This window comes from Protopterus annectens, chromosome 1.part1, assembly GCF_019279795.1.
Source record: "Protopterus annectens isolate FY-2018-M chromosome 1.part1, PAN1.0, whole genome shotgun sequence".
Lineage (NCBI taxonomy): Eukaryota > Metazoa > Chordata > Ceratodontiformes > Protopteridae > Protopterus > Protopterus annectens.
This window is the reverse complement of record NC_056726.1, coordinates 1,981,639,062-1,981,661,723: the sequence shown is the minus strand read 5'-3', so window position 1 is coordinate 1,981,661,723 and position 22,662 is coordinate 1,981,639,062.

Here is a 22,662-nt window from a genome sequence, read left to right as displayed (position 1 = left end):
GTTGAGGAAAGAATTTCTGTGATTTGCTGAACCACATCTTCCCTCCTCTTTTAGCCTTGGGATAAGGCCGAAAGGGAGTGGAATAACGTGCTCCTACGGCAGATAAAGTCTTTCCCTCCTGCTCACAGCGGGTAAGAGTGTCTTTTACCTTGGGTCCAAACAAAGAGGACCCATCAAAGGGAGCGTCAGCAAAGGAAGACTTGAAGGCCTCCGCGAAATGACACAAACGGAGCCAGGCTTGTCTCCGTAGAGCCACGCCTGTGCCTGCCGCTCTGCCCGCCCCTTCGGCCGCATATGAAATGAGCCTCATGGACGAGTTAGAAATCGAGGTAAGGATAGCCAACTGAGAGCTAACCGACTGGGCTAGCTGCTCAGGTAGGTTACCTGAGAGGGAGTCTGAGAGCTCCTTGACCAGATCCCTCTGTAGTCTGGTGAAATGTGCCAAATAATTCAGGGACCTCAGAGTAAAGGCCGCTGAAGTCAGGGTGCGCTTCCCGTACCAGTCCATGCTCCTAGACTCCTTATTAGGAGGATGGACGGACGTTGAAGCCTCTGCCACGTCCTGCTGGGTAGCAGATGCCACCACCATGGCATCTACAGCCACGCCTATCGTTAAGAATTCCTTCTCGGGTGGGGCAGACAAAAATTTGTTAGGGCGAGAAGGCACTGGTTCCACAGTATCTGGATGTTCCCACGCCCTCCGACAAACCAAATCCAGGAGCTCGTCGAAGGGCGGAGACACCCAGGAGGCGGAGGGCTGAGCCCCGAAGCCCTTGAGGAACACCGACTCATCAGCGGAGGGGGGTTTGGAATTCCAGCCGCCTCGTTGCTTGAGGATCGCTAGAATGTCTGCAAATGAGACATCATCTGAGGACGACTTTGGGGACCCCTCCGCATCATCAAGATCAGTGTCCGATGTAAGAGACTCATCGGGGGAGTCCACGTGCTTCCTCTTGCACGATCTCTTCCTTGGGGCTCCTCCAAGACAACTCCGAAAGACCCTCAGGAGGAGGGGAACCCCCAGTGGGGGTAACCTCAGGCCCCGGGGCTCCGCTGCCTAGAGACAGGGGAACTGCCAAAGACCCAGTCTCCATGCCCAGGGAAGGTGCCGGTAAAGCCGTAGAGATGGCCGAAGAAGACTTGGCCAAGGCACTCCTCATAGCTCTGAAGGCCGGACCCCCAGAATCCTGGGAGGGTCCAGTCTCCGGAGCCATGATAACAGACGGAAGTCCCGCGGCCGAAGCACCGAGAGGGAGGCTTGGAACAGACAGCAATGGTCCCGAAACGTCACCCCCGGGTCCGGCCGAAGAAGTCCGTGTGCTAAACTCGGACCCGAAGGCCGGGGTTGGAGTAAGGGTCGGAGCCGACCCTAGGATCTCCACTGGCTCCATCAGCACCTGCTCCGACGGAGCCGAAGCGGTCGGAGGAGGAATGGCAATGGAATGGGCTATCGGCTCCGAAGCCAAATGGGTCGGAGCCAAAACAAATTTCTGAAAGACTGGGGACTGGAAAAGTCTTTGGAGCACCCTGTCTATGTCCGAATCTGACATCCTTGATGACCTGGAAGCGACCGAATGGGTCCGAGTAGGCCTCTCCAACGGCTCCAAGGGACTAGGGGACCGGCTCCGAATCGACTCGACAATTATCGGCGCCGAAGGAGTGTCCAAACCAATTTCCATCGGTGCCGAAGAGGGCTTCGGTGCCGAGGCGGAAGTGTCTGGCGGACAACCTTCATCGGCTCCGAGATCAGTGGAGCCGATGAAGGTGACCCGCCTCGATGCCCCAGCCGTCGGCTCGAACCCAGAGGAGTCGAGGCTGGAGGCATCGAGGCAGACCGTTCGCCCTCGGCTCCGAAGTCCGTGGAGCCAAGGAGAAGCCTGCCTATGTCTTTTGGCGGTCGGTTCCGACGGACTGGTCGGAGCCGGCGCCTTTCTTTTAGCAGGAGAAGGAGAGGAAGCTAATGCCTCTTCAAATGAGGGTTTAATAAGGCCTTTTAAAATAAGTTTATTTTTCCTCTCTTGGAGGACCCTCGAGGAAAACGCGTGACACACGCTACAGGACTCCTGCAAATGTTTGGCGCCCAAACAGTACACACAGAGAGTGGTCATCTGTAACAGACATTTTGAAGCTGCACTTAGTGCACTTCTTAAAACCTGAAGGCCTAGGAGCCTGTGACATTATGGCAACCAATCAAGTGTAACAGCCAAAAACAAAACACACTAACTTCACAGAGAAAAAACTTTTCTCTCTCTCTTTTTTTTTTTTTTTATATCCAAGAACTGTCACAAAGAAGAAAAACTAGAAAGGATCCAAGAACCCTTAAGTAAAAACGGAACTTGAAGACAAAGTGACTGACAGGGGAAGGCCCTTCAACTGAAAGGGAACTTCTAGTCAGAAAAAAAGGCGCAATCACCACACAAATACTTCACCAAAAATATCCAGTCATACACAAAAAGACTAAATAGCGGTTAAAACAGCTTTTTGTTGAAATTCTATGAAATCCCTGACAGGAAAGTAAGTGAAAAACACTACTTAGCTCAGCCAGCTCGAGACCACGTCTTTGCTTGATAGCGGCAAACGAGATCTGGGGGACTGGTAGTGGTGCATCCTGGGATATAGTAAGCTCAGCCAATAAGAGACTTCGCTCTTTGGCATAAGCATGCCGAGTCGGAGCCGATCCCATCAGTCAGAATGTAGGTGAGATAGGATCACATAACATCTCTAATGTTTTTAAACACTTTTAAAATTTTTTTAAAAATTTTTTAACATTTTTATTTGGTTTTAAACATTGTACCTTGTTGTATGTATTTTATTAATATGTCTTATTAAATCAGTGAATGTTCACATAAACATTTTTTTAAATGCATGTAAGTAATTTTCAAACAATGTATGTGATATTAACTTATGTCACCAGAGGGCGCAATGCATTAGACTAAACTGAGTTACAGATTACTTGTGTTTAGTATAAGATTTTAATCAAATTTAATGTGTTTTTGATGTTTACAGTTGTATAGTTTTAAAACATAGGAAGTTCATCTTATTCCATTCATTTTAAATATGTTTTTAAAAGTTTTGACCTGTATAGTCCTTTTATCATAAATGCATTCACAAATATTGTTTACTAGCACCTTTACCTTTAAACACTAATTGTTTTTTAAAAGGGAATGATTCATGATTGGATACTTTGAATGTGGTGATTAGTATAAAAGCCAGTGTTTTTTCAAAATGGATGTTAAACTGATGAAGTTCAAGACGAAAACGTTTGTATGCTAAGCGTTCTTGTTTTATGGTGGCGTGCCTGTGAACATTCGTTTGGTCTCATTTGTGGAGAATAAAACGTTTTATCCTAGCCTGGACCGGATTTATTTGTACCTGGAGGTGGTGGTGCCTTTTGTTTATTAGTTTATTTTTTCCACTTCTTGCTCAGTGTTGTCTTTAAGGAGATCTCTCTGAAGCCTCGTGAAGTGAGTAAGGTAGTTCAGCGATCTAAGGGTAAATGCCACTGAAGAGAAGATACGCTTCCCGTATCTGTCCACCATTCGAAACTTATTCGGCGGATGGACAGAAGAAGAAGTCTCAGCTAGCTCCTTCTTGGTGGCCGCCACCACCACCATGGCATCTACTGGAATACCTTTAGACATAAAATCTTTTTCTGGGGGTGCAGAAAGAAACTTATTCGGTCTCCTGGGGACTGGCTCCATGGCATCAGGAGTATCCCACACCTTTCGACTAACTAGCTCCATCAGTTCGTCAAAGGGTGGAGACACCCAAGAGGCTGAAGGTTGAGACCCAAAAGCCTTCAGGTACACTGACTCCTCATCAGAAGGAGTGACAGTGGGCCAGCCACACCTCTGTTTAAGGATTTCCAGGATGTCTACAAAGGAGACATCATCACAGGATGACTTGGGGGTACCCTTCTGACTCCTCGAGATCAGTGTCAGAGGTTACAGACTCATCCTGGGAGTCTACATGCTTCCTCTTACATGTCCTCTTCCATGGGGGCTCCTTGGAAGCATATTCCCAGTAGATCTCGGAAGAGTGGGGGCCACCGGCCGGTGGCTCCTGAGGCTGAGGGTCTCTGCTGTCCACAGAGAGAGTAGGAGCTGAGACAGAAGTAGGTGCCTTGGGGGAAGAGTGTCAGTACTCCTGGAAGGAGCTGAAGATCGGGACAGCACACTCCTCATCATCTCGAATGCCGACCTCTCCGGCTCCAAAGACCTCCCAGGCTCCGAGGAGACCGAGGATGCCGTCGGATCCAGAGCCATTGGCTTCGAGAAAGACGTAGGATCTGAGCTCACGCTCGCCGATGCGCCGAGGAAGATTTGGAACGAAGAGGTTCGGTTCCAGGCATCCCTGTCGGGGCCGACCGGGGAGCTTCGGCTCCCAGACACCACGGATGACACTGAGAGTGTCGGAGCAGAACTCAACTCTGAAACAGCCACAGGAGGAGCTGGAGCCGAGGGTTCCACCAGTGGCACCAAACACTCTGGCTCCGAAAGACCAGCATGGCTCGGTGGAGGAATGATTGAAGGGGGCTTAACGGACTCAAGTGGCACCGGAGCCACCAACAATTTAGGTAAAGCAGATGACTTCAACAGTCTCAGCAATACCCTCTCCACATCTTCTTCCGATAAACTCCTGGAAGACCTGGAAGACAGAGTAGGAGAGCGGGATCTCTGCAGTATCGAAGACTTCAATATAGGGGAGACCAGTAGAGGATCTATAGACCGGCTCTGTAAAATACTCTCAGCAGTCGGCTCCAAGGTACTTGGGGCCGACCCTGTAATCATAATAGTACTCTCCATCGGCACCGAACTCTGTGGAGCCGATGAGACAGTGGACTTGTCCGATTTAGTGACTTTAAGAGGTGGCTCTGAGACACCAGCCGGTGCCGGAGAGGGCCTCTTAGAGTACTTAACTTTTCCTTTGTAGATTTAGAAGAGCTAGCCAGATCTTCCCCAAAGGAAGGTTTAAGAAGACCTTTCAGGATGAGCTTATTTTTTTCTTTCTTGCAACAACCTAGCACTGAAAGAGTGGCAAAATAGGCAAGTCTCCTGTAAATGGATGACCCCCAAACAGTAAACGCAGTTATTGTGGCCATCCATTATGGACATCTTCTGTGAGCATTTAATACATTTCTTAAAGCCAGATGGCTTATGGTCCTTACTTTCTTTAGACATTCTCACAGAGATGAGGACACACAGAAAAAAAAGGAGAGGGAGGACGAGGTCCTCTAAATTTAAACCGGCCTAGCCCTGCAGGAAAGAGAAAGACACCACGAGGACTATGTCCTCTAACTTAAACTGGCCTAGCCCGGGCAGGAAAGGAAACGGAGAAACTAAGTCTTCTAACTAAAACAGACCTAGAGAGTTACAGTAAACTGAGAAGTTCACACACTCAAACAGGAATACTAAACAATGGAAACAGAACCTAGTTCTGTTAACAACAGTAACCAATGAAGCAAGCAGAAATCCGCAAAAAACTCAGACTTATGACTAAGGAATAAAACAGAACCTAGTTCTGTTAACAACGGTAACAATTCAACAAGCAGGAATATGCAAAAAACTTGACTTATGCCTACTAACAACACACACAGTCTAACAGAGCACAAAGGAGCCTACAAATACTAAGTCTATTAAGAAACATGAAAACCAGCACACAGGATACCAATACTAAGAAGCCAAAAGGCCAAAGATTGCACCAAATAGCGCAATTATAAAGACTAACTATTCTAAATTGCAAACTATGCTAACTGTGACTAAACAATGATACAATAACAGTTTTTGACTAAAACAGTCCAAAAATTTTCGAATAAATTTAAGTAAATGCAAAAATTAGCTAGAGCCAAAGAGCAGCACAACCAAGCTCATCGACGTGGCAAACGAGATCTGGGGATTGTACTGGTACACCATGGGATACCTACCTAGCCACGAGCCAACTAGAAGACTTCCAGCTTGTAAATAGGCTGAGTCGGAGCCGAAGATCGGCTCCGATCGCATATGTAAGAATGAAGGTGAGATAGGACTACAGAACATCTATGCATTTGTGTTGTCCATTTTCATTCTTACTCAAAATATGCGTTCAGATCCGATCCTCAGTTCTGACTTGTTTTTTTTTTTGCAGTCTGGGATCCAACTCTCGAACTCCTCTCTTTACCCATAATGCCCCTAATCACTGCTTTACTTCTAAGCTATGTTTGAAAAGTGTAACATAACCATAATACTGACAGAAAAAGATGTAACAGAGCAGAACAGTGGCTCAAACAGGAATAATGGTTCCTGACAAACTCCATCAGGTCATTCCCAAAGACATGGAAGGAGGAAGGTGGGAGGGAAGTTAAGGAAGAATGAAAATGGACAACACAGATGCATAGTTATGGTAAGTACATAGTTTAAATATTTGATATTGTCATTTTCATGTGTTCCTGAATGAATGGGACTGAGTCCACAGCTACAGTAACCTTGGGTGGTCTTCATAGAAGGATGTTCCAGAGTACTGCAGAGCCAAATGCAGCTCTATTCCTGGAGATGATGTCCAATTTATAATGAGCCACAAAGGTATGAGCTTTAGACCAAGTGGCAGCTGCACAAATATCACTGATGGAAGCTCTGGACCAAAAAATAGATGATGTAGCCATTGACTTAGCTGAATGAGCTTTTGGTTGTCTTGCCAAGGTCATCCCGTTTAAGAAGTACACATGAGAAATACAATCAGTTATCTATTTGGATATTGTACTTTTTGAGTCAGGCCTACTCAACTTGTTTTTGGCAAAGGAAACAAATAATTGATCAGTCTTCCTAATTTCCTTCATTCTACGAAGACAAAAACAAAGTTGCCTATGTACATTTAAAGAATGAAGCATGTATTTTCCTTTATTCTTAAATTTAGGGAAGAAAACTGGTAAACTGATGACTTGATTGATGTTTGCTTCTAATGCAACTTTTGGTAAGAAAGATGGATTTGTATGTAAGGCAACTCTATCTTTATGGAAGATCAAGTAAGGCGGTTTTGAAGAGAGTGCTTGGAGCTCAGAGACTTGCCTTGCTGGAATTATGTCTACGAGAATTAGAAGTTATGTACCTACCATAACGTTCCATGTTAGTTGTCTTCTCTCGCCTTCTTTCTTGCTGGATGGGTTCGGAGCCGATCCTCGGCTCCGACTGCACTGCTTTAGCTTGAGAACTCCTTTTACCAGCTCGAGGCAACCCTATATCCCATGATGCAAGGCGGAACTACCTCAGATCTCGTTTGGTAGCTAACCTACCCTGCTAAGGACTAACCTAACATATTTAGGAAAACCAAGTTCATAATAAAGAGTCCTCTAATGAAGGCTCAGGAGGAAACAACCTGATAGGAACTCTTCAAGATCTGTCCAGGCCAGGGGAAGGAGGGAGGGCCTTAAGAAAGAAGGCGAGAAGACAACTAACATGGAACGTTATGGTAGGTACATAACTTCTAAATGTTAAGTTGTCAATCTCGCCTTCATTCTTGCTGGATGGGACCGTCCCTAGCACCTGTATCCCGGGTGGCTCAATGGAACAGACTCTTGAGAACTGTGGAACCAAAACTGGCCCTGTCTCTGGAGGCCAAATCTAACTTGTAATGAGAGACAAAGGTATGAGGAGTGGCCCAAGTAGCTGCTGCACAAATGGTATCAATGGGTAGTCTATCCTGAAAGGCTGCAGAAGTGGATAGACTCCTGGTTGAGTGTGCTTTCGGTTTAGAAGGTAGTTGCTTGCCTCTGAGAGAGTACACATGAGAAATGGTGGAAGACAACCATCTGGATAAGGTCACTTTAGACACTGGGAGACCTTTCCTGTTTTCTGCACAGGAGACAAATAATTGGTCCGATTTCCTGAATTGTTTCGTTCTATGCAAATAGTACCTGAGCTGACGATGGACATCCAAAAAATGAAGCTTTTGTTCAGCTCTGTCAGAATAGTTTGGGAAAAAACTGGTAGATCTATGGATTGATTAATATTGGTTTGAGACACAACTTTGGGGAGAAAGGACGGGTTCGTTCTTAAGGATACCCTGTCCTTATGAAAAACCAAGTAAGGGGAACGGATGCAGAGAGCTTGAATCTCGGAAACCCTTCTTCCTGAAGTGACAGCCAGTAAAAATATAGTTTTCCAGGTCAATAACTTCAAAGAACATGAAGCAGACGGTTCGAAGGGAGGTAACATCAAGGATGCCAACATTAAATTTAGATCCCATTGCGGAGGAGGATGCTTTATCGGCGGCTTTAGGAGAAAAACTCCTCTCAGAAAGGCCTTGCATAATCTATGAGACATAATGTTATTATCATGCAAGCCAACATGATACTTGGAAATAGCAGCCAGTTGAACTTTTACTGTAGATGAAGAAGATCCTGACTGAAAAACCTCAGCCAGGAAATCTAGGGAATTTGCCCAAATAGAAAAACGTCGCCACTTGCTAGCATAAACGGTTCTGGTGGACGACTTTAAAGAAGCCACTAAGATGTCTCTGACTGAATCAGAGATCATCGGAAGCCTGGCTAGGGAAGGAAGTGGAGCAACCAAGCAGTGAGGTTGAGAGAATGAATGGCCCGGTGCTGTTGACCCGACTGGTGGATCAAGAGATCCGGAACTGGGTCCAGATGCCAGGGCTGCACCAGGAGGTGACGATGCAGAGACGGAAACCAAATTTGTCGAGGCCAGTAAGGGGCAATGAGAATCAACTTGGCCCTCAAAACGGTGGCTTTCTGAATGACTTGTGGAATCAAGGGAAAGGGAGGAAAAGCGTACAGAAGTCCCCGGGGCCAATCCTGGGTTAGAGAGTCTCTCAGGGGTTGGCCTGGTAGGGGAAAAGGGTGAAAAAATCGGGGCACTTGTTGTTTTGGGGTGTAGCAAAAAGATCGCAACAAGGTGTGCCCCACTTCAGAAAAATCTGATCCACTACAGATTGTTTGAGAGACCACTCGTGAGGCATTAGAATGGATCTGCTCAGCCTGTCCGCCAAGAGGTTGGACCTGCCGGGGATGTGCATTGCTATCAGAAACCGATGAGAGGAGATTGCCCATTGCCAAAGTCTGAGAGCTTCTCGACACAACGGATAGGACCTGGTCCGCCCTGCTTGTTGATGTACCAGACCACGGACATGTTGTCCGTTTGTACTGCAATAGTCCCCGTGGGAAGAAAGTCGTTGAGGGCTTGCAACGTTAAAAGCACCGCTCTCATCTCCAGGACATTTATGTGCAGATGGTATTCTATGGGTTGCCACGTCCCGTGGACCATCCTGCCCTGATAATGCGCCCCCCCGATCAGAGAGGCATCCGTAGTAACTGTGGCAACCGGAGGAGGGGAACAAAAGGTCGGCCCTGATGAAGAAGAGGGAAGATATCCACCAATTCAGATGAGTCCTGCGATTGTGTGACTAAGATTTCGTGCCTCATCGGAAGACTGTGGAACGACCACTGAGTGAATAACATCCACTGCAGAAGACGCATGTGGAAGCGAGCTAGTGGTAGAAGAACATTGGCCGCAGCCATAAGACCTAGAACCTTTAGTATCAGCCTGGCTTTGACTTTGCTGCTCTGCAATAAAATCCGAACGTATTTTTGGATGTCCAGAATTCTTTGATCTGTTAGTCTGGCTAACATTTTGACGGTGTTTAATTCTGCGCCTATAAAGGTGATAGATTGGCAAGGCCGCAGAGAAGATTTTTCGAAATTTACTGAAATTCCCAAACTCCTGCATAGCTGCAGAGTGTAGTCTCTGGTCTGAAGAAGCTGACACCTGGTGGTGGCGGAGAGGAGCCAGTCGTCTAAATAAGGAAACACCTGGAATCCTTGACGTCTCAGATGAGCTGTGACCACTGCCATACATTTGGTAAACACTCTGGGGGCTGAAGTGAGGCCAAAGGGCAGGGCTCTGAATTGGTAATGACTGGTCCCTAGCAGCGGAGAAACCTTCTGGAGCGCCTGTGAATCTTTATGTGATAGTACGCGTCCTGAAGGTCTATAGAGCACATCCAGTTGTCCTTGCCCAGAAAGGGCAGAATGGACTGAAGCGTGACCATCCGGAATCTTGCCTTCTTGACAAATCTGTTTAGACTGCTCAGGTCTAATATTGGTCTCCAATCTCCCGTCCTTTTGGGGACCAAAAAGTATCTCGAGTAGACGCTGGATCCTACTTGGTCTGCCGGAACAGTCTGGACGGCTCTTTTTTCTAGGAGCTTTGAAACCTCCTGTTCTGCCAAATCCCTTTGACCGGGTGAGATGTCTGGAAGGGATTGTTGAAGTACAGGATACCTTTCAAAGGGGATTTTGTAACCCTCGGATATGATCGACTGTACCCACATATCTTGTGAAAGGGAATGCCAGGCTACTGGGTACAGCGAAATCCTTCCCCCGACTGCCTCCAAGGGTGGACAGTCGGGCAACACCTCAGGGGTGCTGAAAGGGCTTCTCAGGAAGAGGCTCCCTGTTGCCCTGGTTCTGAGGACCCCCCCTGCCCCTAGGGCGGCGTCTATTATTGTTACCCCCTCTGCCTCTGGGGATAAACTGACCACGTGTGTCCGGTGTAGCTCCTTGGGCTTTGCGGAACCACATCTTCCCTCCCTTCTGACCCTTGGGATATGGTCTAGAAGGGGTGGAAAAATGGACTCCAACAGCAGAAAGAGTTTTACCGTCCTGCTCACACCTGGTCAAGGTATCCTTCACCTGAGGTCCGAACAAAGCCGAACCATCAAAGGGGGTATTGGTGAAGGACGCCTTAAAGGGGTCCACAAAATTACAAAGCCGCATCCAGGCTTGGCGTCTAAGAGCCACTCCTGTGCCTGCGGCCCTGCTCGCTCCATCGGCCGCATAGGATATGAGCCGCATGGAGGAGTTGGATAAGGAATTCAGGACTGCTAGCTGTGAGGCAATCTTTTCTTGAGCCCCAGCAGCAGAAGGATCCTGGACCACTTCACCTAGTTCCTTGAGAATATCTCTTTGAAGCCTGGTGAAGTGACAAAGGTAGTTCAGCGAGCATAGCAAAGGTCGCTGAAGAAAACATCCGCTTTCCATACCTGTCCATGGTCCTAGAATCCTTGTTAGGAGGATGGACAGGTACTGAAGGATCCGCAAGTTCCTTCTTAGTGGCGGCCGCCACCACCATAGCATCCACAGAGACGCCCTTGGAAAGAAACTGTTTGTCCGTAGGGGCCGTAATAAACTTGGATGGTCTCCTGGGGACAGGTTCCACAGAATCTGGAGCTGCCCACGCCTTTCGAGCCACTACCTGCATAAGTGGGTCGAAAGGCAGAGACACCCAGGAGGTGGAGGGTCGGGATCCAAAGGCCTCCAGGTATACCGACTCATCCTCGGAGGGGTCAATGGATGGCCAATTCCCCCTCTGTTTGAGGAGCTCAAGGATGTCTGAAAAGGAGACATCCTCAGAGGGGGATCGTGGGGAACCCTCCGACTCATCTAAGTCGGTATCAGATGTAGTAGACTCAGGAGTCTGTGTGTTTCCTCTTACACGTCCTCTTCCGAGGGGGTTCACCTGCAGGATCAGGAGAAACTTCGGAAGAGGAAGATATTCCCAATGGGGAAACCTGGGGCGATGGATCCCTGGGCCTGAGAGCAAGAGGCTGGCAAGAGGTGTCTACAGGCACCGAAGAGGGAGGAGCTAGAGGATGGACCATTGACCTGGCTCAGGAGCCAGGACACTCCTCATCACCTCAAAGGCTCCCCTCCCGGGAGACCGGAAAATTCCCGTTCGAGAAAATAGGAATTCCGGCTCCACTGAGAGGAAGGCTCGAGGCGATGTCGGTGCCGAGCTTACCAAAGCCGAAGCCCGAGAGGAGGCGGGTCGGACAAGGGTCCGATGCCACTAGCCCCTCGGAGCCGACTAGGGAAACTTCGACGACCGGATCCCTCCAAGGAAGGTCTCAAGGAGGAGATCGGAGCCGAAGGCGACAGAGCGAAAAAGGATGTATCGGCTCCGGCGCGAAACAGTCGCTGTCCCGAGAAGCTCCGGCTCCGAACTCTGGTGGGGAGTCGGAGGAGGAAGTTCAAGGGGTGAAGCAATAGCGAAGTCTGCGGAGGCGGGCTATGGAGCATTTGGGCCAGTGCCTGCGACTTTAACAGCCTGCTTACCACCCTCTCTAAATCGTGGTCAGACAGCCTGGAAGATCTCGAAGATCGGCTCCGATGACTCCGCTCCGACAAAAGAGGAGACCCCGGAGCCGAGTGGATCAATTCCAAAGACGGGGACCGAGATCTCTTCTTGGAGGAAGTCATCGGAGCCGACGTCCTATGGGTTCCAGATGGAGCCGAAGGCTTCTCGGCTCCGATACTGGATACTGCGTCGGCTCCAGCCGGAGCCGACAAGGCAACAGCAGATTGGGTGTCGGAACCAATCGGAACCGACCCTAGCTTAGAAAGAGAAAGATCGGCTCCGGCTGGAGCCGATCTCGACTTCGAAGGAGTCGGAGCCACCGGGGGAGGCTTGGAAGCTGTAGCCTGACCCCTGGATGGCTTGGAAGGCTTACTGGACTTAGGTTTAGTGGGTGAACCTTCCGGCTTTAGCAAGCCACGGAGGATTAACTTGTTCCTCCTTTCCTGCAGGACTCGCTGGCTAAAAGAGTGACACAAAGCACAGGAGTCCTGCAGGTGTAAAGGCCCCAGGCAGTAAACACAAGAAGTGTGACCGTCTGTCAGAGACATTTTCTGACAACACGAGTCACACTTCTTGAAGCCCGAGACCTTTACCTCTTTAGACATAGTCTAAGGAAAAAGAGTAATAAAATACTCACACAGACACACACACACCAAAAACAGTCACACAAATTAATCCCCAAACACAGACACACAGATAGGGATTAATAAGGAAGGCCTAGGCCTAACTGAAAATTTTTAAAACTTTTTATAAAGTATAAAATTTTTCTATAAGGGGAATAGGGTGGTTAAATGTGACACTAAACACTAAAAAATAGGAAAAAAGGGGAAGATAACCCTGACTAAAGCTGTTTGAAAACTCACTTACCTCAGCTGGCAAAAAAGGAGACCTCTTCGCAAAGTGGCAAACGAGATCTGGGGTAGTTCCGCCTTGCATCATGGGATATAGGGTTGCCTCGAGCTGGTAAAAGGAGTTCTCAAGCTAAAGCAAGTGCCGAGTCGGAGCCGAGGATCGGCTCCGAACCCATCCAGCAAGAATGGAGGCGAGATTGACAACTTAACATAAACTGTTTTCCAAAAAAGAAACTTGAGGTCCACTTTTGCAGAGGGTTCAATGGGTGACTCAATCAGACTCTGTAAAACTAAAGTAAGATCCCAAGGTGGTATACGGTCTTTAAGGGTCTATATTATGAAAGTGAAAAACCCTATGCGCGAATACCAAAACATCGACCCCTATACCGTGAACCGCAAAAATCCCGAACGCAATAAACAGCGAAATAAAAAAATTGAACTGTCATAGTCGGCCAACCTCACCACTAGCTATACACTACCTACCCAAATAAAATAAATAAACCACATACATACACTAACCAAACCCTACTTCTAACCTAAAGTAAAGCACAAAACTCTACTTCTAACCTTACACTAAACCCCACATACACAACTAACTATGCACTATCCTTAACCCCTCCCTAACCCTAAGGTCCGTAACTACCGCACACGTCCCCTACAGACATACACCAAAACAAAACAAATAATCCACATACATACATTTAACAAAACCCTACCTCCAACACTACTAAACCCTACATACAAAACTATATATGCACTATCCTTAACCCCTCCCTAACCCTAAGGTCCGTAGCTACCACACACTTCCCCCTACGAAAATATACACAAGCACAATAAATAACCTACATACATACATTTAACAAAACCCTACCTCTAACCCTACACTAAATCTAACATACATTACTTATCTAAGCACTTACCTTAACCTGCACCCTATCCAAAACTCCATAACACTTACCTTATACAGCTAATCCACAGACGGGCCAACCATGGATATTCGATATTTCCATTTTTGGGATTTTCGACTTTCGCTCTACATCCACTTCGCGCTATATGGTTCGACGTTTACGTATTAGAGTAAACGTCTTTTCGCTTTAGTTTAGAACGTAGGTTTAGGGAGCGTATCTATGAACACCAGTACGCTATAAGGAAACATAAACTAACCAACGCCCTTGCCAAACACGTTGTAGAATTCTCTACCCACCAATTTAAATTTATAGCAATAGACCAGCTAGTTGGGGATAACAGAGGTGGTCCTGCATCACTAAAATTACTTGCACTTGAACTACATTGGCAGATAAGGTTGGAGGCTTACCATTTCCCAGGTCTTAATGAAGCATGTTCAATTTCATGTTTATTAAGTATTTTGAGTCTTAAAAGGTAGACATATGTACATGTATTTTTTTACATGTTTCGATCTTTTATATAGGTTTACTTGTTGCATGGGTGGATATTTATTTACATTTACTGATATGCATTTGTTAAAAATATATTTCCTTTTTTGGACACATGCATTTATATATATCACCCTGATAAGGAACTATTAAGTGGGTGGTTATGACTGACCAACTTTCCACCCAAAGAGAGTATATTCTACTTAGGACCTTTCAAGTACTTTTACAAGTACTTTTATAAGGCTGTTATGTGTACTCCAATGTTTATTACTATTATTATCATTATTATTATATGTGTTTATTTATTTTTTAACTTGTTTATATAATTTCAATTTATGTAATTCCTAAAGTTGGTGTACATCTGTAGATTTGTACATGCATATATTTGAAAAGTTTTATGATTGGCTTTTGTGTATTTTAAGAAGTAATGACAAGTAAATGGACTGTGAGGTGGTTTTTATATAGTTCTTCTGCCTATATTGGATCACCATTAACACTTATTATATTTAATTGATGACCAATTAGGGTTTTAAATGTAGCAGGTTGGATGAGTCTAATTTATTCTGAAGAAGTCTGCTTATTAAGCAGACGAAAAGCGCTTCAATAAATTTTGGTTTTTGAATCTTACACCCTGGTGGTCTTTGCGTGGTCACTGAACAGTATTTGTATTATCTACTTCGACCTTTGGACTCTCTCAGCTGTTTCCAGTAATTGTCCCAAGTATGTCTACTGAACATGAATCCAGATTGATCCGAAGATATAACTGAAGGCATAATTTTCTTGAGGAGCTGCTATTTCTGATAAGATGCATTTAACTCAGGATGCTACTCCTTCTGCAGCATTGTTGTCTTCAACAAATACAGCTTCTTTGAAGCCACAGGCTGTGAAACCGAAAGAAAGGAGAGATTTGCAGATAAATTCTGTTTCTGTGGATGACAGCAATTTATGTGGAATTCAAGCGGAATCTAATGATGTTTCAGGAAATACTGCCAGTACTTCTACAACATGTGCTGCATCTCTGCTTTTAGCCTCAACTGGCCAGAGAAATTTTTTTCTAAGGAAACCCCTGCCTATCAGAGATAGACAGAAGAGAGGGAGATCCAGCAGCCATTCGCTGAAGAGACCTTATCAGAGCCAAATGCACAGTCAGGTAGACTTCAAGAGATGGAACATAGTAATTTAGTTTTTAATTTGTCATCTTGTGACTTAACCTCTCAACAAGTGAATGTCCTCAATAAAGGTCTGTCGTTTATTCCAGCAATGAAACCAGATCTTACTGACACTATTTTAGATTTGAAAATGTTTGCTAGGAATACTTCATTAAAACTGCTTTATCCTGAATAGGACAGGAATTATGTGTCAGGGTTTAAGAAACCTAGTTCATTCGTACCGGACATACACCCTGCATTGAACACTTTTGTAACTTTTTGTGAAAACGAGTTACGGCAGACTCTGTCTTATGATTTTAAGTGTTCATATTACAACTTGACATGCACCCCAGCACTACCAGGCTATACCTCATATAATGCTTTTCGGCCCCAAAACCCGGACCGAACCACAAAAGGAGGGGGAGTTTCCATATTTATCAAGGATATCCACACCTCCAGGTTAGTGGCATTGCACGAAGTATCGGAGACCATCCATGTGCAACTAACAGTGGGCAAGACTGCTTTTCAGTTTATAGCATCCTACAGACCACCCTCTCAAAGCCAAGAATCCCACTCGGCATTCCTGAAAACATTGGAGAACATGAATATCACTCTGAACACCATTATATTGGGCGACTTCAACTACCCAAACATTGACTGGGAGCACTACTCAAGCCCCAGCACCTTAGCCCAAAGATTCCTGGAAATTATAAACTCAAATGCTATGGAACAACTAGTCACCACTCCCACAAGAGGGAACAACATACTAGACCTGATCATTACCAACATGGGGACTCTATGCTCCACACCAGAAGTATATCCCTCATTGGTAAAATCAGACCATACATTAATTTCACTGGATGTCCACATCCCGACCCCACCCCCAGCCCAGAAAACCACAGTGAAAAACTTCTCAAAAGCGAACTTCTCACTTCTCAAAACCTAAGTGGAATCCTTCAAGGCCCCAGGGCCAGTGGAAACTACGGCCCAAACTGCAGAATCCTATATAAATGCATTCTACGGACATCTCCAGGAATGCATGGATCATGCTATCCCAAACAAAACCAAGACCCAATCATCCAAAGGCAAGCGTCCGGTCTGGTGGACCCCTGCCATAAATAAACTGTACAACAGAAGGCGGAAGCTACTACATGATAGAGCAAAATCCCTAATAGGGAAGGCATCTCTGATCAGTTCTAGCAAAAAATTACGATCCCTCATAAAATCCTCCAAGGCCAGCTTCGAGAGAAAAATTGCACAGGACACCAAAGACAATCATAAGGCTTTTTTCAGTCATGTTAGAAACCTGGGATGCAACTCCCAGACTTGTTCTGAGTTGATTCTAAACGACAAAAAATACACTGAACCCACAGACATCGCCAATATCCTGGCAGACAGGTTCAGTGCAAACTTCTCCACCCCTCCCCCAAAGAGCAAGTATCTATCCGGCAGAGGGCTGCCTCCCAAACATCTCAGATGCTCAGGTGAAGGCTGCCCTCTCCAAAGCAAAAAAACACTGCTTCCATGGGACCAGATGGCGTCCCAGGTTGCGTCCTACATGAACTCCAAGAGGAACTAATCCCTCAAATAAAACAGCTATACAATCTCAGCCTCACTACAGGATATGTGTCCACAGAATGGCGTGCAGCAACAGTGGTCCCACTCCACAAAGGTGGAGCCTCACGGACCCTGGAAACTATCGCCCATAAGCCTGACTAGCTTAGTCTGCAAGGCTATGGAGAGGATCATCATGGAGCTCATAAACAAAGACATTGGGGACCTACAGACACTAGATCCTACCCAGTTCGGCTTTGTCAAGGGCAGATCCTGCCTTTTGAACCTGGTTGACTTCTTTGAAACAGTCACCAAAGCCATAGATGAAGGGAAGGTAGTCCACACAGCCTATCTGGACCTTGCAAAGACATTTGACACAATACCCCACTCGGGCATCATAGATAAGCTATCCAGCTTAAATATAAACCCCTATGTCACAAGATGGGTCGCACACTGGCTCAAAGACAGAACACACAGAGTGAGAGTTGCTGGAGCCATGTCAGACTCGAAACCGGTCACAAGTGGCGTCCCACAGGGTTCTGTCCTGGGACCACTCTTGTTCGGTATATACTTTTCCGAGGTATAGGCAAACGTGGGAGAACTATGGCTCACCAAGTTCACAGATGACTGCAAACTGGGCGCCATAATCAACTCTCCAGCTGACACAAACATCCTTCAAAAAGGTCTCACAGAGACAGATAACTGGTGCCAGCGCCATGGTTTAAAGCTAAATGCCAAAAAATGTATAGTCATACCCTTTGGCAAAAACAATGTGCCCACAAATTACCACATAGGCGGAAACCCATTAAGTACAGAGAAAGTTATTAGGGACCTGGGGACCCAAGTTGATAGCAATCTCTCCTTTGAAAACCACATTGCCAAAGTGGCTAGAAAGACCTTCTACATAGCCCACCTCATCACGAAGGGTTTCACATCTAGATCAAGAGAGGTAATCGTGCCTTTATTCATCCCTCATCAGGCCCATCATAGAATACAATGCCCCTTTTGGGATGTACCTTACCCGACACCTGCAGCAATTAGAAAGACCCCAAAAGTATCTCACCAAGAGGATCAAGGGTCTCAAACAGATGCCATATGCTGCTCGGTTAAAAAAACTCCAGCTCTACTCAGTTGCATACCGCCTACTTCGAGGCGATCTATGCCTGACATACAAAGCTATGTCAAATCCAGAATTAATGGACATGCTCCACGTCAGTAAATCTAAATCCCTTAGAGCCACACGCTCGAGGGACTTGAACCTTAGCACAGAAGTAAATAGAACTTGCTGGAGGGACAGGTTCATAACCCAGAGGCTCCCTTCGCTCTGGAATAGAATTCCAGTTCATGTGTGGCAGAGCACCTCACTGAATCTCTTCAAGAGGAATCTCGATAAGTGGATGGGGGATCGTAGGTTTGTCCCAGGGATTACCCCCGTGTCACTATTAGACAGAGGCACAGTAAACTAAACCTTAAAAAGGGCACAGTATACTCAAATCAAGGGGTGGCGTAAGCCATACAGAATCGGGCTAGGCTTACAATTGCCCCAGGGCAGATAGCCTAGTATGAACCTATGAACCTATAAGAATTTAGCTCTTAAGATTTACGAGAATCTGATTCACTGGAAATAAGACCTGCAGACAAAGGTGGTGGTATTGTTGTTTTAGATCGTAGAGATTATGTTTGACGAATGTATGCTATGCTTAATGATGACTCCACCTACTTAAAGAAATATAAGTGCCAAGTTAATGGCATAATGAGGAAAGTTGAATTTTATATTTATGATATTTTATTGACAGAGCTTAATAATAAGGAATTGTATGATTATTTTTTAGTTGAACATCCTTTGGTCCCCCTCATATATGGGCTTCCAAAGATACATAAAAATTTATATAACCCCCCCCCCCCCATGCGACCAACAGTCTCCAGCCAAAGCTGGATTACAAAACCACTGTCAATTTTTGTTGAAAAATCTTTATGCCCTCTTCTTAATGACATACCTACTATGCTTAGAGATACCAAAGACCAAAGTTTTTTACATGATTTATATGCATGGCAAAATGAACGTAATGATTTATCTGAATTGCTTTTTGTTACCTTGGATATCAATTCGTTATTCACAGTAATTCCCAATGATATTGGAGTTGAGAGTGTTAGGGTGTTTCTAACAAGGCTGAGTGGTATGAGAAACAATAGGGTGATGATGATTTGCTCTTTATTGGAGCTGATACTCAAAAAATAGAAGTTATGTACTTACCATAACGTTCCATGTAAGTTGTTTATCTCGCCTTTATTCTCACTGATGGGTTGGAGCCGACACTTGGCTCCGACACAGCTGATAGCAAGCTCAAGGTTTGCTAGTAGCTCGAGACCAGCCCCTTATCCCACCATGCACTGCTAGAATTACCTCAGATCTTGTTTGCTGAGAATAATGGTCTAGTCATCTCATTACCTGCCTTTTATCTGGTGACATCCATCCAAACCCTGGCCCCTCCACCTCTCCTTCCTCACACAGGCCTATATTATTTACTTCTCTAAACTCACAAAGTATTGTCAATAAAGTCCCTACCCTCCATGCATGGCTCACATATAACAAACCTGACATACTTTCTATCTCAGAAACATGGTTAAAACCCTCTATAAAAGACTCTGAAATAACTCCACCCAGCTATTCTATCATTAGAAAAGACAGGACCCAGAAAAAAGGCGGTGGAGTTGCTCTCCTATATTCTTCTTCCCTGCTAGTTACCCCTTACAACAAACCTACTCCAAAGTTCAACAACGCTGAAGTACTCCTCAGCCTCCTACAAGTTAATAAGCACAAACACATCTGTCTAGCATCCTCTACATTCCCCCAGGTGACAACATTTCCACACTTGAAAACATCCTCTCATGGCTCTCTAACAATATCAGTAATGAAACCATAATCTTAGGAGATGTAAATATCAACTGGGCCTCCATCCAGTCTTCGACCAACCCTCTTAATATCAACCTATATAACTTCTCCCAACTAATCAACACAATAACACACCCATCAAAACCCTCTTGTGGCACCATCCTTGACTGGATTCTAGTGTCACATCCCCACTATTTCTCAGACAGTGGTACTCTTCCCGACCCCCTTGGCGATCACTTGCCTATTTTCACCCGCCGACTCCCCTGTATCTCTTACCGTACCCATAACTACATCACTACCCGCAATGACAAAAACTTTAACCCATCAACCTTCATATATTCTCTGAAAGCAATTAACTGGAATAACCTAAAGTCACTACCCCTAGAAGATGCAGTTACTCACTTCAACTCTACTTTCTTAGAAATACTCGATTCCCAAGCCCCACTAAGAACAAAAAGAATAAAAACAAATTCTGCCCCCTGGCTAACCAAAACCACACTATCAAGCATGCGCCTTAGAGATAAAGCTTGGGGACTCTATCTTAGAAATAAAACCCCAGAACAACTTATTGCGTACAAAACCCTTCGTAATAAAGTAAAAAAGCTTATAATCTCTGACAGACAAAAATATTTCTTCACACTCCAAAACAACAACAAAACTAACCCTCAAAGATTCTGGAAGGGGATCTCTACCCTCCTTAACCCCAGCAAGCCACACACCCCAACCCCAGACCCAAATAGCCCAGACTTAGATCTAGCTACACAGTTCAACTCCTTTTTCATTGACTCTATTAGCAAACTCACATCCTCCTTCACATGCCCCTCCTCATTATCTAATTCATCCCCACCCTCTCCCACAAACAACCCTCCCCCCACTACCTCTGTCTCCTCATTCTCATCGTCTCACTGTCTATCTTCCACCTCATCCACTACTCAAACCCCCTCTTCGTCCACATCTTCCTCAAATCCTCTCTCTCCCCACTCCTCTCTATTCTCATTTAAACCTATACCCACTTCCACTATAAAAAAACTTCTTCAGAAACTGAAGCCATGCACCAATGCTCCGGACAACATCCCCTCTTACTTCCTAAGTATAGCCGCAGAAGCAATTGCCTATCCCATTAGCATTCTAATTAACCGCTCCATCCATGAATGCACAGTGCCCCTATTGTGGAAGCAAGCTTTTATCATCCCCCTCCATAAAGGAGGTAACAATTGCAACATCAATAACTTCCGCCCTATTGCTATCCTGTCCCCCATATCTAAACTTCTGGAAAAGTGCATCCAGCTTCAACTCCTTCCACATCTCTTAGATAACAACCTTTTAACCCCTACACAACACGGATTCAGGCCAAACCATAGTACCATGACAGCCCTCCTGTCCTTTCTTGAGATTGTTAACAGAGCTCGCGATTGCAGCCACATTGTCTCTACCCTATTACTTGACCTCTCCAAAGCCTTCGACACTATCTCACACAGCCTACTCTTATCCAAACTGTCACAACTTAACCTCTCTCCCTCCTCCATAAATTGGTTCTCCAGTTATTTATCTAACAGATACCAAGCTGTAATATGGGAGAAGGCCACTTCCTCTTTCCTTAGTACCCCCACTGGAGTTCCCCAAGGATCTATTCTTGGTCCCCTCCTCTTTAATATATTTATAAATGATTTCCACAAATCTATTCCATTTGCAAATATCATCCAATACGCAGATGATTCTACCATTATCTGCTCTGCCACCTCTTCCTCTTCACTCCAAAAACTCACTCAGGAAGCTTTCTCAATTACGGAACATTGGATGAAAACAAATCACTTAGCTCTTAATGCCTCCAAAACAAAACTAATGGTATTTACCCCCTCCAAATCCACTTCCTTCGACATAAACTCTTTCTCTATTACCAGCCAAAACAACTCACCCTTGGAACTGGTATCTGAAGCTAAGCTACTAGGTGTTCAAATCGACAACCGACTTAATTTCAACTCTCATATACAACTTAATATTAAAAAAACTCATCAAAAACTAGGTATGCTTTACCGTCAGAATCAGTATTTTACTAGCTCCTCCAAAATCACTCTCGCTTCCTCCTTTCTCATCCCCTCTCTTCTCTATGGGGCTCCATTATTGACTAATCTTCAGATCTCACTAAAAAAACAGCTTTCCTCCTGCTATAACAAAATTGCCAAATTCGCTAATAGCCACAGATCCTCCACCCACCACTGTTCATCTCTCCAAAAACTAAATTGGCTCGAACTATCTAATCATCTCATCTATATACAGCTGACTTTAGCTCATAAGCTCATTCTCAACCCCTCTCTTTGTCCCTCCCTGTCTTCTGCCTTTAAAATGCACCTACCAAATAGAGTCTTAAGGTCCAACAATCAAAACCTACTGGAAATTCATAAACCATCTTATCCCCCAGGTAAACACTTACTATCCTGTAACCTTTCCCGTCTCTGGAACTCACTCCCACCATCCATTCGTACCACCTCTAACCACTACATGTTCAAAAAGTATCTTCACACATATCTAAGTTCCCAATGGGATTGCTCTTGCTCCCACCCCTCATAAATATATGACATCCTTACCTCCATTATGCTTACGATACCGAACTTTTACCTAACAAAGCTTGTGTTCCCTCAGTATCCACTCTATAATGTACTTTTATGTTCCTTCTGCAAAACTCCTCTATTATGT